Here is a 13,359-nt window from a genome sequence, read left to right as displayed (position 1 = left end):
AACAAGAATGTCTTTACTGTGGAAAGAAAGCAAAGCACTGAGAGGAAACCCAAACTGGCACAGAGAGCAAATACAAATGACACACAGAAAGGGCTAGCACCTCCACTGAGGCGACAGCATCGACCACTGCATCACGATGCTGCTTGCCTAAAATAAACCTTTATCGATATGGTGTGTTGTTCACTTGGCTTACCATACCTGACTCACCTTAAAGCACATGTTGCTCTGCCTTCCACACAGCCAGATGTCTCCAAACAGCACATCTGTAAAAGTAGCTCTACTGTTTTGAACTTTTGCTGTCACACTGTATGGGCCATTGGCAGCAATGGGGTCAAGGGTCACTCATCAAATGCCTTTAAAAAGAGTCATGACACGTGAACTATAGAAAATAGACCGTACCAGTACACAAAAACCTTTTAGCTATGTGTGTAACATTGTAGCATTTATGAAACATGATCAAGACAAATTCAGAGACTGAATCTGAGGCACAACATGCTGTTACTGCTACTAGGTCGGCGACTACATTTACATAACAGAAGCCCTAAAAAAAGTGAGGTACCCGCTATATCTGCTGCTGCCAGGTTCACTTAGTTTGAATTCAGTACAGATGTCAGGATAAATCCCGTCTTTGACAACAACGTGCTGTTCTCACCATTTGTCACAATGACCAGTGAGGCTTGCTGTTTTTATAATCCTGACAAAGAGATGGTAACCTGTGCACCCTCGATATCCCCACAGCACAGCTCTCTCTGCAGCACCATGTGGTCTCCACAGTAGGAGGCAAAGTCCAAGTTCCCAGCTACACACACCAACAAGTTTTACTGTTTTGTTACACTGAAAAACATATGTTAATGTTGCTTATGTTTGCCCAGGACACTCTTGCAAAAGTGATTGTTATTCTCAGCAGTTTCACTTCCTGGTTATTTTATGGTCATGGTGGTGGAGCTTGTGTGTCCCAGGGATCGCAGAGGCTATGTTGTCTGGGGGGCTTTTGCCTCCTGATAGGGTCTCCCATGGCAAATAGGTCCTGGGTGAGGGAACAGACAAAGAGTGCTTCAAAAGACCCCTATGAATATAAGATCAAGGAGACAGTTCACCCTGCCCAGGATAGGGTTACCGGGGCCTAGCAACTGGGACATGAAATGCTAACCTCTCTAGTGGGGAAGGAGCCAGAGTTAGTGTGTGAGTTTGAGAGGTACTGGCTAGATATAGTCAGGCTCACCTCAATGCATGGCTTGGTCTCTGGCATCCTCCTCAGCTTGCTGCCTGTATGCTCGGGTTTCTCCTGGTGGATGAGAGGGCTTGTTCAGTGCACATTCGTGTTGGGGAACAGGTCCTGACTGTCGTCTGCACTGATTGATGGTTCAGAGCACCCAGCCTTCTTGAACTCCCTGGGCAGGGTACTTGAGGGTGCTAATGGCCTAAGATAGTCCTGTCCTTTCATTCCTGTTATATTAAGTGTGTTGAAAAACTGCAAAAAACTGGCATGCGAGAACAGTCTGCAGCAATAATACGCAAATGGACACAAATGTAGCAGAAATAGTCATCCAAAAATGCCACACATCTCACAGGACTGAAAAAAGGATACTGACACGAGTTTTCCTTTTGTTTTATATTTATTTTCAAGTATGTTATTCTGCTAATAGTTACACACTTTAAATGTCACAGATCTAACATTGTCTGCGAAGCTGGATGTTCAAAATAAGTGTTTTAAAGTACAGTTTTTAAGTGCGTACGTAGTGCCATCTTGTCCGATTTCAGAACATGATGTTACTAGATTTTCTGGTTGATTTCCACTAATAGTCCTACATTAGTTTTATGTTAACTGACTAGTGACGGAGCCAATAAGGATATACTGTCCACTTTCACTTTTGTTAATACCAAAATAAATGGGAGCACCTGGGAAAACTTTTTACAGGACAAAATCTATGAATCAAACTTAATAAATTCAAACATACACATGGTGAATGAAGAAATGGTCTATCAAGTTATTTTTAATGAACTTGAACCAGTGAAAAATGTATTGTAAAGGATGCCTGGAGCTTAAAAACCCACAAATCAAAAATAAACAACAAAACAATTAACCACGCTTGCATAATTTCTCAGAGTGACTCATCTCCTCAAACACAGACAAACTGTCCAAACATGGAAACTGGATCACTTCCGAGCCCACATAATGCTGTCAGTTGCATAATAACCATTAAAAATAACACGAACAAAACAAAACAATCCCAAACCAAAGATCTCACTTTATACAGTTAATCCTGTTTAAAAAATGTAAAAACAAATAAAAAACATTTTGCCAGGTAATTAAAAAGTTTCCTCCTCAGATACACAGTGCGGTGCTGTGAGGTGAATCCTCATGAATGCCATGGTAATTAACATCTACACAATAAAACAACAGCATGAAAAATGAAAGCAGGTGTGACATTAATTACCCAACAGCTTACCAGCCAGGTGTTTATTTACTGAAGGAGTTTACACCTTTGGCTTCAGCAAAGACAGATGAACACACCGCGTCCTGTTGGCATGTTATTTAAAACAAAAAGTCAGTACTAGCCAGAGATAGGTGATGGTTATAGGCAGGAGAATGGGAACGCTGTTGGTTGGGGCATAAAGCAAAGATGTGAAATGTTCAGGTCACGCTGGCTACACGAGGTTGTTATGATGTGGCGACCATTCAATCTGTACGGGCATTTCCCGTAATTCAAACTGTGAGATGAATACTGCACAGCATTTTTTTTGGTTCTTATTTTGTTTTGTTTTTTATCATTTTATCAATTTAAGTTTCACAGGCTTGCAACTGTCAAATTGTCACAACTGTCAAATTCCACAGCCGTCTGAGAGCAGCTGTGCAACAGAAGATATGACACTTTGGATGTGCTGCAAAGGAAGCAGAAAGAGAATTAAATTTCTGAACTGACTCAGGGTGTAGCTGACGGCATGTTGTACCTAAAATATATAAACTATGCCGCATAATCCTGTTGTTCCGTTAGCAGTCACATTTTTGTATTCACACGCCTCGTCTGCTGTCATAAACATTGATATGAAAATAAACTCTTCCCGTCACTTGTCTGGTTTTATTTGAGTTCAAAGTGGAAACCGACGTTACTTTTTCAGCAAAATTGGTATTTATAATGTAGACCATGCAGATTTGGAGTCGTCTGAGAGAGAAAAGTGCTTCAGTTTCTAAAAGCACATTTGTCTAACACATAAAATCCAACAATATATAAAAATATTTATAAGCCAATTTCCAAAAAAAGTAGAAAAAATGCAATGATATGCAAAATATTTAAATCATAACTGAAAACAAGACAAGATTATTGTCCTTTGTTCAATTTATTGAGCTATTTTATGCTATAGAGACATCTTCAGATTTCACATGGCTTTTTGTTGTTACTTTCTTTATTTGTAGTACTTATTGGGGTATTTCTGTTTAACTAAACTTCTCTGTTTTGTGTAAATTTTTATCGTTTGTCATGTTGTATTTCTAAAAAAATTCTACTTTATTTAAGCAATTTTGTTATTCCCATGGTTCCCCGTGTCCTCCTTTCTCTTTTTCTCCCCCTTTTGTGTGAATGTAGGCGTGGCTCTCGTCCAGTGGTGAAAAGTCTCCTGCAGGCACACCTGTTCTCCATCAAGAGTCACTGACAGTTCCCAAACCTGCTCTTTTACCCATGTGGCTGTCCTGGCAGGGTACGCCAGTGTATTAATCGAACCGACCCAAATGCAAACCACGGGAGAAGTCCTGAGCTTTAAACCAAGAACAAGCCTTTATTAGGGCTGATAAAAATAAAGCAAAGTGAACATGGGAGAGTAAACTAACTAGGATAACTGTGATGTCTGTGGCTAATTCTGAACAGGTACATGCAGGGAACTATGAAGTGAAAACATGAACATGAACTGAACAGAATTGTGAAAATCCATTAACCTGACGTAGCGTGGAAGGAAAATACAGAGGCGACCTGACAACTACTGAATGAAAACAGACAGACTAAATATTCACAGGAGGTGATCAGGGGAAGTGGAAACACATGAGGAAACAGCTGACACAAATGAACAGCATGACAACACAGGGGAAGTAAAGCAAAACACACGGAACTTGGAAACAAGACTTTCAAAATAAACAGTAAACATGACGAGATGTAGACTAACACAGAAGACAAGAACGGACTCACAGAAGGAGAAATAGAACCTGAACTAGAATAAAACTCAACTAAATCACAACTAATAATGGCAACAACATAAATAAGCATATATTCAATATAATAGAAGAACTCCAAAAAACACACAATGAACTCAAAATGCTGGGTCACAGACAGAGTTAAGCCCAGACCTCTTGCACTGCTTCATTTACTCACCTGCTTTTTTGAGTTTCTGTCTGCCTTTAGTAACCCATTGGAAATCATGCCAAATACTTACCTGAATACCTGCCTGACCCACCATCAGCGTGCCATTGGAAACAAGCCTGCAGTGGAGCCCTAAGTAACAAGAACTCTACAAAACAGTTCCAAAAATACTTTTCTTTTCTTCTGAGTGTTATCCCAGCCTGAATATTTGCCCCCATACATCCTTTGTTATTCCTGCTTCTTGAGCTCAGTTCAGTAAAATTGTGAAAGCAGGCAAAACCCTGACAGTTACACACAACACAATCTTCCTACACTGGGATAAATCATATGTTGCAAATAAGATCTGACAGCTTCATTTATTTGATTAATATCTTTGAAAAAAAACTATGGACTCATGTTGAATTTAATCACAGGAAAGCATTTCCAAGAACTGTGACAAATTCATGTTCCCCACTGTGTTACATCACCTCTTCTTTAGAAAACACATTCTTTAGAACTGAAGGTTTTTTTCTATAGCTCTGAAAAAGGTGAATGTTTTAAGTTCCTCCTTCAGAGGTTCTGAAAAGTTCAGGGTCTGTTTTTCATTTTGTATCAGCGTGTTAATCAAGCACATATTGATCCTGCTTCCTGTCTAGTTTCATTTTTTAATAATGGATGGCTCTGTAATGCTACCCACTTGTCATTGTTCCTCTATGCAGCTTTTTTATTATCACTTTTTCTGTGTAGAACACTTTTAAGCTAAGTTTTTAAAATGCAAAGCGATTTTTAATGCTTCAGTAATGAATCGCTGTCTGACTCACTGAGATCTGGAGATTAATTGCTTGTTTTTGGTAGCAATTAACAAAACAACAATTTTCCCAATATCCTTTCAACAGAAATAGGGTCTTTATCAAAAGCCACTATCATATTATCTACAAAGGATTTAAGAGTCCTGAAAACACAGACATTTTAGAGCTTTGCATCATGTCCCAACAAATCTTATTTCACAATAACTTAGAGATGGCATGTCAGCACGTATAGAAAGCATCTGTGCTGCAGTTGCTAAGTAATATTATATGTCAGTTAGGCAATCAGCATGAGATAGACAAGGGGAAAAAAATCCCCATTATGGTTGCTACCTATATTCAGAAGAACACATGTTACCATCCACTTTACTAATTATAGCCCACACGCTTTTCCCCAGATACCAATTAACTAAGTGCAACACATAACACATATCAGTGCAGATGTACACAACAGCACATAAGACATATTTAAGTAATGTGTCATCATCTGCACCTCCAGGTATGTAATTTAGCCTACTTATCATGCCCATGTACAAGCAGAGGCACACGGCATCAAAGTGATGTGACAGTGCATTTCCGTATGAGTAATGCTTCAATATTACCACTTCACTTCACCAAGCCGGTACTCAAATTAGATAGCATAAATTGGGTTGAAAATGGCTATCCGTCCTCTAGTGAGCCGTGGAATGGTCTCTGCTCTGTTCCATCACATTTTACAGCTAATTTCATGTGGTGAAATGAGAGATGCAAATATGTTTGGGGTTTCATGCATGAACCAAGATTTATGACTGCTGTCCAGGACCCTCATAGGTCTCTTAACACATCAGCTCTCATCCATCATGTGATAAATCCCTGAAATTACAGCCTCCCTTTAAGTCACTCAGCTGCTATTAGGTGCATGAGAGGAGCCCGAGGATCATCTCTCCAGCCTGCACTGTATTGTATTTTTACATTTTCACACTTGCCAACACCTAAATAAGAATACATCGGACACTGGCTTGCCCCATTTATGTCAAAACGAACTCTGCTGGAGAATGGATGTTACACCTATACTGTAAATGTGATTTTTAACAATCAGTGGAAGAGAATGTGCTCTAATGTTTTAAAAATAATCTTGCATTTATTTATTCTGTAGAGAGCATCATGTTTTTCTTGTTCAGTTAACCTCCTGAGATCTTGCTATCGCTACAGGAACTCCTTTAAGTGTGTGAAATTGAAGGCTATTAAAGGCCATTTTCATAATAATGGCCAGATACTCCTATATGCATCAGATTTCTTATTTTCTTACTTGGACTTTTGCACAAGTTAGCTGGTGATGGGAGTTATACAGTTGTTATACAGGAACAACATGAAGTAAGATCATTCCTTATATTGGGGGCGGTACAGGATTATATTAGGTTAATGCAGACCTGGCTGTCATATAGAGACACACAATGAGGAAGTCTCTTTTGAGGATATCGATTTAGCTTTTAAGTACAGTTTAGAGGAGCTGCTGTGCTGTTAAAATGTGTCAGTGTGTGAATAATGGTCACAGACAAAATTCTGCAAAAACCTCCACTTAGTAGTTTTATAAGTATGTGTGGACCTGCTGCCCCCAACCCTCAACACTATGGCCAACATTAAATTGGCCTTTCAGCATTGCTGACTTTGACCTAATGAACAGTCCAACGTAGAGAAAGTTGTTTTTTTTTCTTATTAACTGTGTGTCATGGTCAGTCTGCGAGGTGTTTTCCTCTCTGCCTCTTTCCTCTTGCTATCTCTTTTCTCTCAGGTGAAGTTGGCTAACTTGTGATGTGGCTTCATGTATAAAGACACAAACATGAATGTTCATTTATAATGTTATTCTGGCTGTTATAAATATTAAAGACATTAATAATAAGCACATTTATTTACACCTTTTCTCCTTTGCAAGGTACATATTTGTTTTCAAACAAATATTATGTTCCAGTGAGCCCAAAGTGCCTCTGCGCTAAAAACTGTTCAGGAAATGTATTCACAGTACAAACAACTGCATGCAGGTAACGTACATATAATCTCAACAACATACCCATAAGGTACATAACTGTACATGAAATATAAATGTAATATCACATATTGTTCTGAGGTCAGCTATCCAACATAGTCAATATATTTTGTAAGGATTTGGGTGTTATAAAAACTATTTCAAAAAGCTATATAGATGTTGATAATCGTGGTACCTTAGGCAGTTTATATAGTAAGTTTCATCTATACATTTAAATAATTACAGCGAGATTTAGCTTCGTTTTATTTGTAAGGCCTCCTGTGTTGCAGCACTACTCTGTGCTCATTAACTGTGTGTCATGGTCAGTTTGGAGGGTGTTTTCTTGTCTCTCACTATCTCTTTTCTTTCAGGTGGAGTCGTGGGCTAACTTTTTGTCCCGGGCTGTCACACCTGAGGAGTAGTTAGAGAACGCCATGTGCTCCCAATCCTGCTCAGATAGTTTTGGACTCTGTGGTGGTCACTGGTGCTTTCTGTGCTTACCTTGTGTTAGTGCTGTGCTTTGTTTAACCCTGCCTTCTTGTCTGCTCACGGTTACTTCCTCTGGGTAAAAAAAACACCTGCATACCCACTCTCCTTCTTCCAGCTCACCAGTGTCCCTCGGCTGCTTAATGTAAGATATAATTAACTGAGACCAAAGATCCACGTTCCAGATCGTCCTAAAAACACTCATGTCTTGCTGAAACTAACCCATTTCCTCTCCAGCAAAGCTCCCTGCCTCACGCTTGTAAAGAGACACTTCACTGCACAATTGCCTGTTTACAAGTCCTGCTGTTTGTCTGTGCAATAATTCCTGTAAATAACTTCTTAAACCTGCCGTAGGTGTCTGGGTTTGTTCTTTAGGGTCCAAACATTTAATTATGACACTGTGTTGCATCATCTACTTTTAACTGACCAGCAATGTCTCAACAAAAGAGGAACAGTTTAAAGGCAGTAACAAAACAAGAATAAATCAACTTTTTTAAAGATATTGAAGTAATGATTATGAGGGATGGTTTAGGAGTGGAAGTGGAAATAAAAGAGCAACAAAACAGTTCGACATTTCAGTTTCTTTTTATCTTTCCTTCACAACATGCATAGGACAGAATAAATTGGCCAAACTGAAGAAAAGCAAAGTACAGACAAGTAATTAGAATCTGCAACCTTAAAAATGACAATTCAAATCCTGTACCAGGCTATAATCATAATATTAGGGGCTCCTGGCAGTGTAGCCACTGTGGCTTATTAATATCCATGACCTCAAACAGAAGGAGGAGCTGCAGGAAATAGCAGTTAAATAACAATTAAGTACTAAATTAGGTAATCAGTGCTGTTAAAATTAACACATCCTCCAAATATCTGCCAAAACTCCCCTTCCTTCATACCCAACTTGGCACATTCTCACAGGGACTTGATCACAGGAGTCCAAAAGGCCTGGACTGGTTTGTCAGTTACTGGATCCAAAACAGAGGAAGGCCAAGTGCAGTTTGGAGTAGAAGAAAGAAAAATGAATCAAGTGTCGTTCTTAAAACTGTATTTTTAATCAGATATTTTAAAAAGAGTTTCATGTGTAACTTGGCCACAAAAAATAACACAGATAAGTAACAAGCACCCTGTGTGCTTGTGTTTAGATGTCTTCGGGAAAATGACTGAGGCAAATTGCTTCCAAAAGTGTGAAAACCTAACTCAGAATCACAGTAATGTTTGTGTCTGGGCCAATAATAAAGATTTTCATCAACTGACTTTAACAGACACCATTTCCATCGACCCTGTGTTCACAGATTAAATATCACAGCTTTAGGGAAGAGAAGAGCGACTCAAGGAGTTGCATTTTAATCCAAACTTGATTGCGTAACGACAGTTCTCGACTTCTGGCGGCAGAGCTTAAATCTTAAAAAGTACAAATGGATAATGCCAGGCCAGCAGGATGTCTTTGCTTTGCTCATGTATGAAGACAGGAATGTGTATGTTCATTTATGATGTTATTCTGGCTGTTAAAAATATTAAAGACATTAAAAATAGCCACATATACTTATACTTTATCTTCTTTGTAAGGTACATATATTTGAAGGAATTGTGAGCTTCAGTGTTTGAACATGTTCCAGTGAGCCCAAAGTGCCTCTGCACTAAAAAACTGTTCAGGAAATGTATTTACAGTACAAACAACCGCATGCAGGCAACGTACATGTAATCTCAACAACATACCTATAAGGTACATAACATAACATAAATGTAATGTTGCATATTGTTCAGAGATCAATTATCCAACATAATGGATAGAATTTGTAAGGACTGGAGTGTTATAGAAATAATCCCCAAAAGCTATATAGATGCTGATAATCCTGGTACCCTGGGCAGTTTATATAGTAAGTTTCATCCATCTCTATTAACGTGTCTAGAACGTACATTCACTACAATCATTACAGTGAGATTTAGACTTGTTTTATTTGTAAGGCCTCCTGTGTTGCAGCACCGCTCTGTACCATGTCTAGAAACCCATACAGTTATTTCCATATGAGCAGTTACATGCTGCTTCCCACCCGCCGCCTCCTACACAGATCTAAATTGGTTCTTGGCTTCATGATGAGCTAAAGTGTTGTAGCATCACTTAATAATTCTTTTGGTGTAGCAGGAAATATGTTTACCAATCAGGGAGTGAGTGCACAAGTGAGTCTGACAATATTTCAGGCAGTTTTTACTGACAATTACTGTCCTGCATTCAATACAGCTGAATGAGAAACAGCCGGAGGTAGAATGGTCAAAAATATATAAAGAGGCTAATTCTGTTATTATAGCACAACTACAATAAAACTAAACAGAGTAGCAGGGAAAGCGTGGTTTTTTGCCATTCTGTGAACAGGGATGTCAATGCACAGAATACTATAATACCCCTTGTTGCACTGGAAACAGTAACCAGAGGAGAAATATCAAAAACACATAAAAGCAGAATTCAAGTATGACCTTTTCTTTTTCACTGGCAAGCTAATAGATCATAAACCAAACCTCACATCGATGCAAGCCTCGGAGGAACAATCCTGACTGACTGCCAGTTTAATAAATGGGCCTATCTGCTTCATCACTTACTGTGATTTTCCCTTTGATGTGAGTAGAATAAGTAAATTTGCCACATTAATTCTGCAAGCACAGGTGGATATTAAAGCTTTAGTTTGAGAGTATTATATTTACATGTTTTATTCCGGTGTTATTTGTTTTTCTTTCAGCACGATTATGAAATCAGGCAAATTTGAAAGAGCCCGTTGGGAGCTGTAGTATAAACAAAGACAGAACTGCTTAAGTTCTGGCAAAAATCACATTCATTTTCTTTAAAATCAACAGATGTTTGCAGCTCCTGTGCCTTTCTGATTAAACGCCGATACCAAATGAGCAGCTTGTACATATTCACTTGACAACTTTGTGACATGTAGAGGTGTAAATTTGTTATACATCGGTAAAATATAAAATGTTACATTCAGGGGTAACCAATCAAATTATATATACTTAATTAATATCTATTCAGTTTATACAAAGCACATTTTCCTCAATGATTTGAATAATTAAAACTCTGACTTTTTATTTTTCTGCTACGTTTTATTCAAAACTATTGCTTCATGTTTATTGAGGGTGAAGAATCATTTTTTCAAACTTTTTCTTGGAACTTTTGCAACATAAGGTCTAATCCCAAAGCAGCAAACTGGCTACGAAACCATCCAAAAGTGGGTCCACATTGATGCTAATTTACTGACAAGTAATGCCGTGTTGTTTGTCATGGAAGACACTTTTCCAGATGCTTACATTTATTGGCTCAGACTAAGTAAGATCCTGAAACTTGCTCATGTATTTATGCCATAATGAATGGTGCACTAGGCTGTGAGTGTGACTAGATGTTGCGATATTTCCAAATGGTGTGTGTGGTGTTACATTAAATTATCGATTAAATAAAATGAAAGAATGATAATCAGTGATGTGATTTTAAAGAAATCATATCAAAAAGATTTTTTTTTAAATTGTTATGTGCTGCCATGTAACCATACCTACTCCCTCTTATGAAAACAGAAGACAATAACTGTTTTATTTTACCAGCAGAGTTATACAAAGCATGCACAGACATTATACCCAGCTACAATTATATGATCTCCCAATTAGCTCTCGGTTGACATTTACTGCCTTTTCATGCTCTGCAGTAGGGGATATGAAAATGTTTATTGAGCTATACACTTTGGCAAAAGGCCATGTTGGACGTGAAGTTAAAGACACAAGAGTGCATATAAACCTGCCTTTAACAGTGTTTGTTATTTTACTTAATTCAAATTACAAGATTTATATCCCTGTTTTTTCTCCCTTTCACTGGGTGGGTGGTGTAACAGATACCTCTCCTCAAAAGCCAAGTGCCTTGTCTGCTGAAGCAGGACACTTTCAGCCAAAGTGTTTATTCCTGAGTTTATTCCTGTCTGTTGTAAGTCCTACAGTCATGCATAATTTCCTTTTAAAAATCATGTTGTTAATCATGTTGCTTTATCAACAAATGCAGTTGCATTTTTACTTTTTTTGCCTCTTACCTTCTCTCTTCTCTTAGCTATTAAAAAGCTTTATGATTTATGATAGCGAGTAGACTGAGGGAATCCACATAATAAATAACTGCAAAGCCAGCTGAAGCTGCTGTTACTTATAAAGATTTCTCTTTGTTTTCATTTTGACATATGGGGCCATTACAGTAGAGACATCCAGTGGATGCTGAACATGGTCCAGATCAGCAGGTGGCACTCTCATGACAGCAAAACAGAGTAGCTGTCACTCGCCACAGGATGATAAATTTAGGTGGAGGAAATGCGCTGCACTGAGGAGCTGACATTTTTGCCTTTTAGTTTGTCTTAAGCCTTTCAGAGAGGATGGCTTCAATCACTGGGATTATAATAAATGGCTTTCAAAGATAAGCCTCATCTGACCCGCACAGAGGGATGAAAATTCTTTATTTATTTATTTATTTCTTTTTATTTTTTTATTATTCTTTTTTTTGGGGGGGGGGGGGGGGGGGTGTCAAATTTATGGACAAATGACAAGTGAATATTTTTAAATGGTCAGGTTCTTTGATATGAGTTGATTCCTCTAAATTCTCATTTGAATAATTCTGTTATCCACTTATGGAATCAGTTATGGGTATAAAGGAGCCAATGATAACAACTCATAATATTTCTTTTTCTCTCGATACAATTAGCTGTAAACAGGATCTCTGTTGCCAGTGACACACTCACATAATGCAGTTGATATCTCTTAAAAAATTTAAATTGATCAAAATTTTGCTCATGAAATTGCAGAAAACATACAGTGTGAGATGCAATGAATGAAGCAACTTCCATCAAACACGATAGATCTGCATTTTTAATCAGATAAATAATAAAGACTAAATCTAAATAAATATCTTTATGATCACATTTGCGATGATTATGTCTTTTAGTTATCTGAATTGCTGCAGTCCTTACTATTGCATTTCCCATTACAGAATGGGTTTCAGCACACCTGCATGCCTTGCAAAACCACGTCCCCGCTCTTGTCGTACTGACAATTATAAAATCTGTTTCACAAATCCCTCACAGGTGAAGCGGAGACGCTGTTGCAGCTTATCAGCAGTAATCATGTATCTATTTAGGCTTATTGACCTGTCAGATGAGCAGAGTTTGCAGGTTACAGAGAAAATAAAATTATGCTACTCAAAATAACGATTTCCCACCCGTCTGCTGTAGGCCAGAAAAGAACTGAGATCGGCAAGAATAATTACTTCCAACTCAAACCCTTGACGAATTAATGGCGATAAAGTCCCAAAATGGCAGAGGTCACGCACTGGATGAAATTAACAGTATTTCCAATTTTCTCTTGGATCCAGGTTCCCTCCATTAAGACTCAGGGTCATTTACTCCTGACCCAGTTTCTTCTTGGTGGGATGCTCAAGAGACTAAGAAGCAATTTCCCTCATATTCCATCAAATAGGAGTGAGGAGTGAGGTGTTAACAGTGTTGCAGGAAGAGAAAACACTCTAGCTTGACTTGCACTGACACATCTCAGGATTAATAAAGTCTGCCAACATGTACTCAAGTTATGAACAAAACGCTATTTTTAAAACATGGTTAAACTCAGCATTCTGGAGATGCACATTTTTTAGGGCAGCATGGCTTTAATTTACAAAGTGAAAAATTATCTCCCTGAACACATTATTTTTTAACTGCATACCAGT

This window comes from Aulonocara sp. 'chitande type north' Nkhata Bay, linkage group LG14 (assembly GCF_057382095.1).
Source record: "Aulonocara sp. 'chitande type north' Nkhata Bay isolate Kocher_YH1m ecotype deep benthic linkage group LG14, A_spYH_male_GT1.1, whole genome shotgun sequence".
Lineage (NCBI taxonomy): Eukaryota > Metazoa > Chordata > Actinopteri > Cichliformes > Cichlidae > Aulonocara > Aulonocara sp. 'chitande type north' Nkhata Bay.
The sequence above is the reverse complement of the archived record's forward strand: the minus strand, read 5'-3'. Positions refer to the sequence as shown.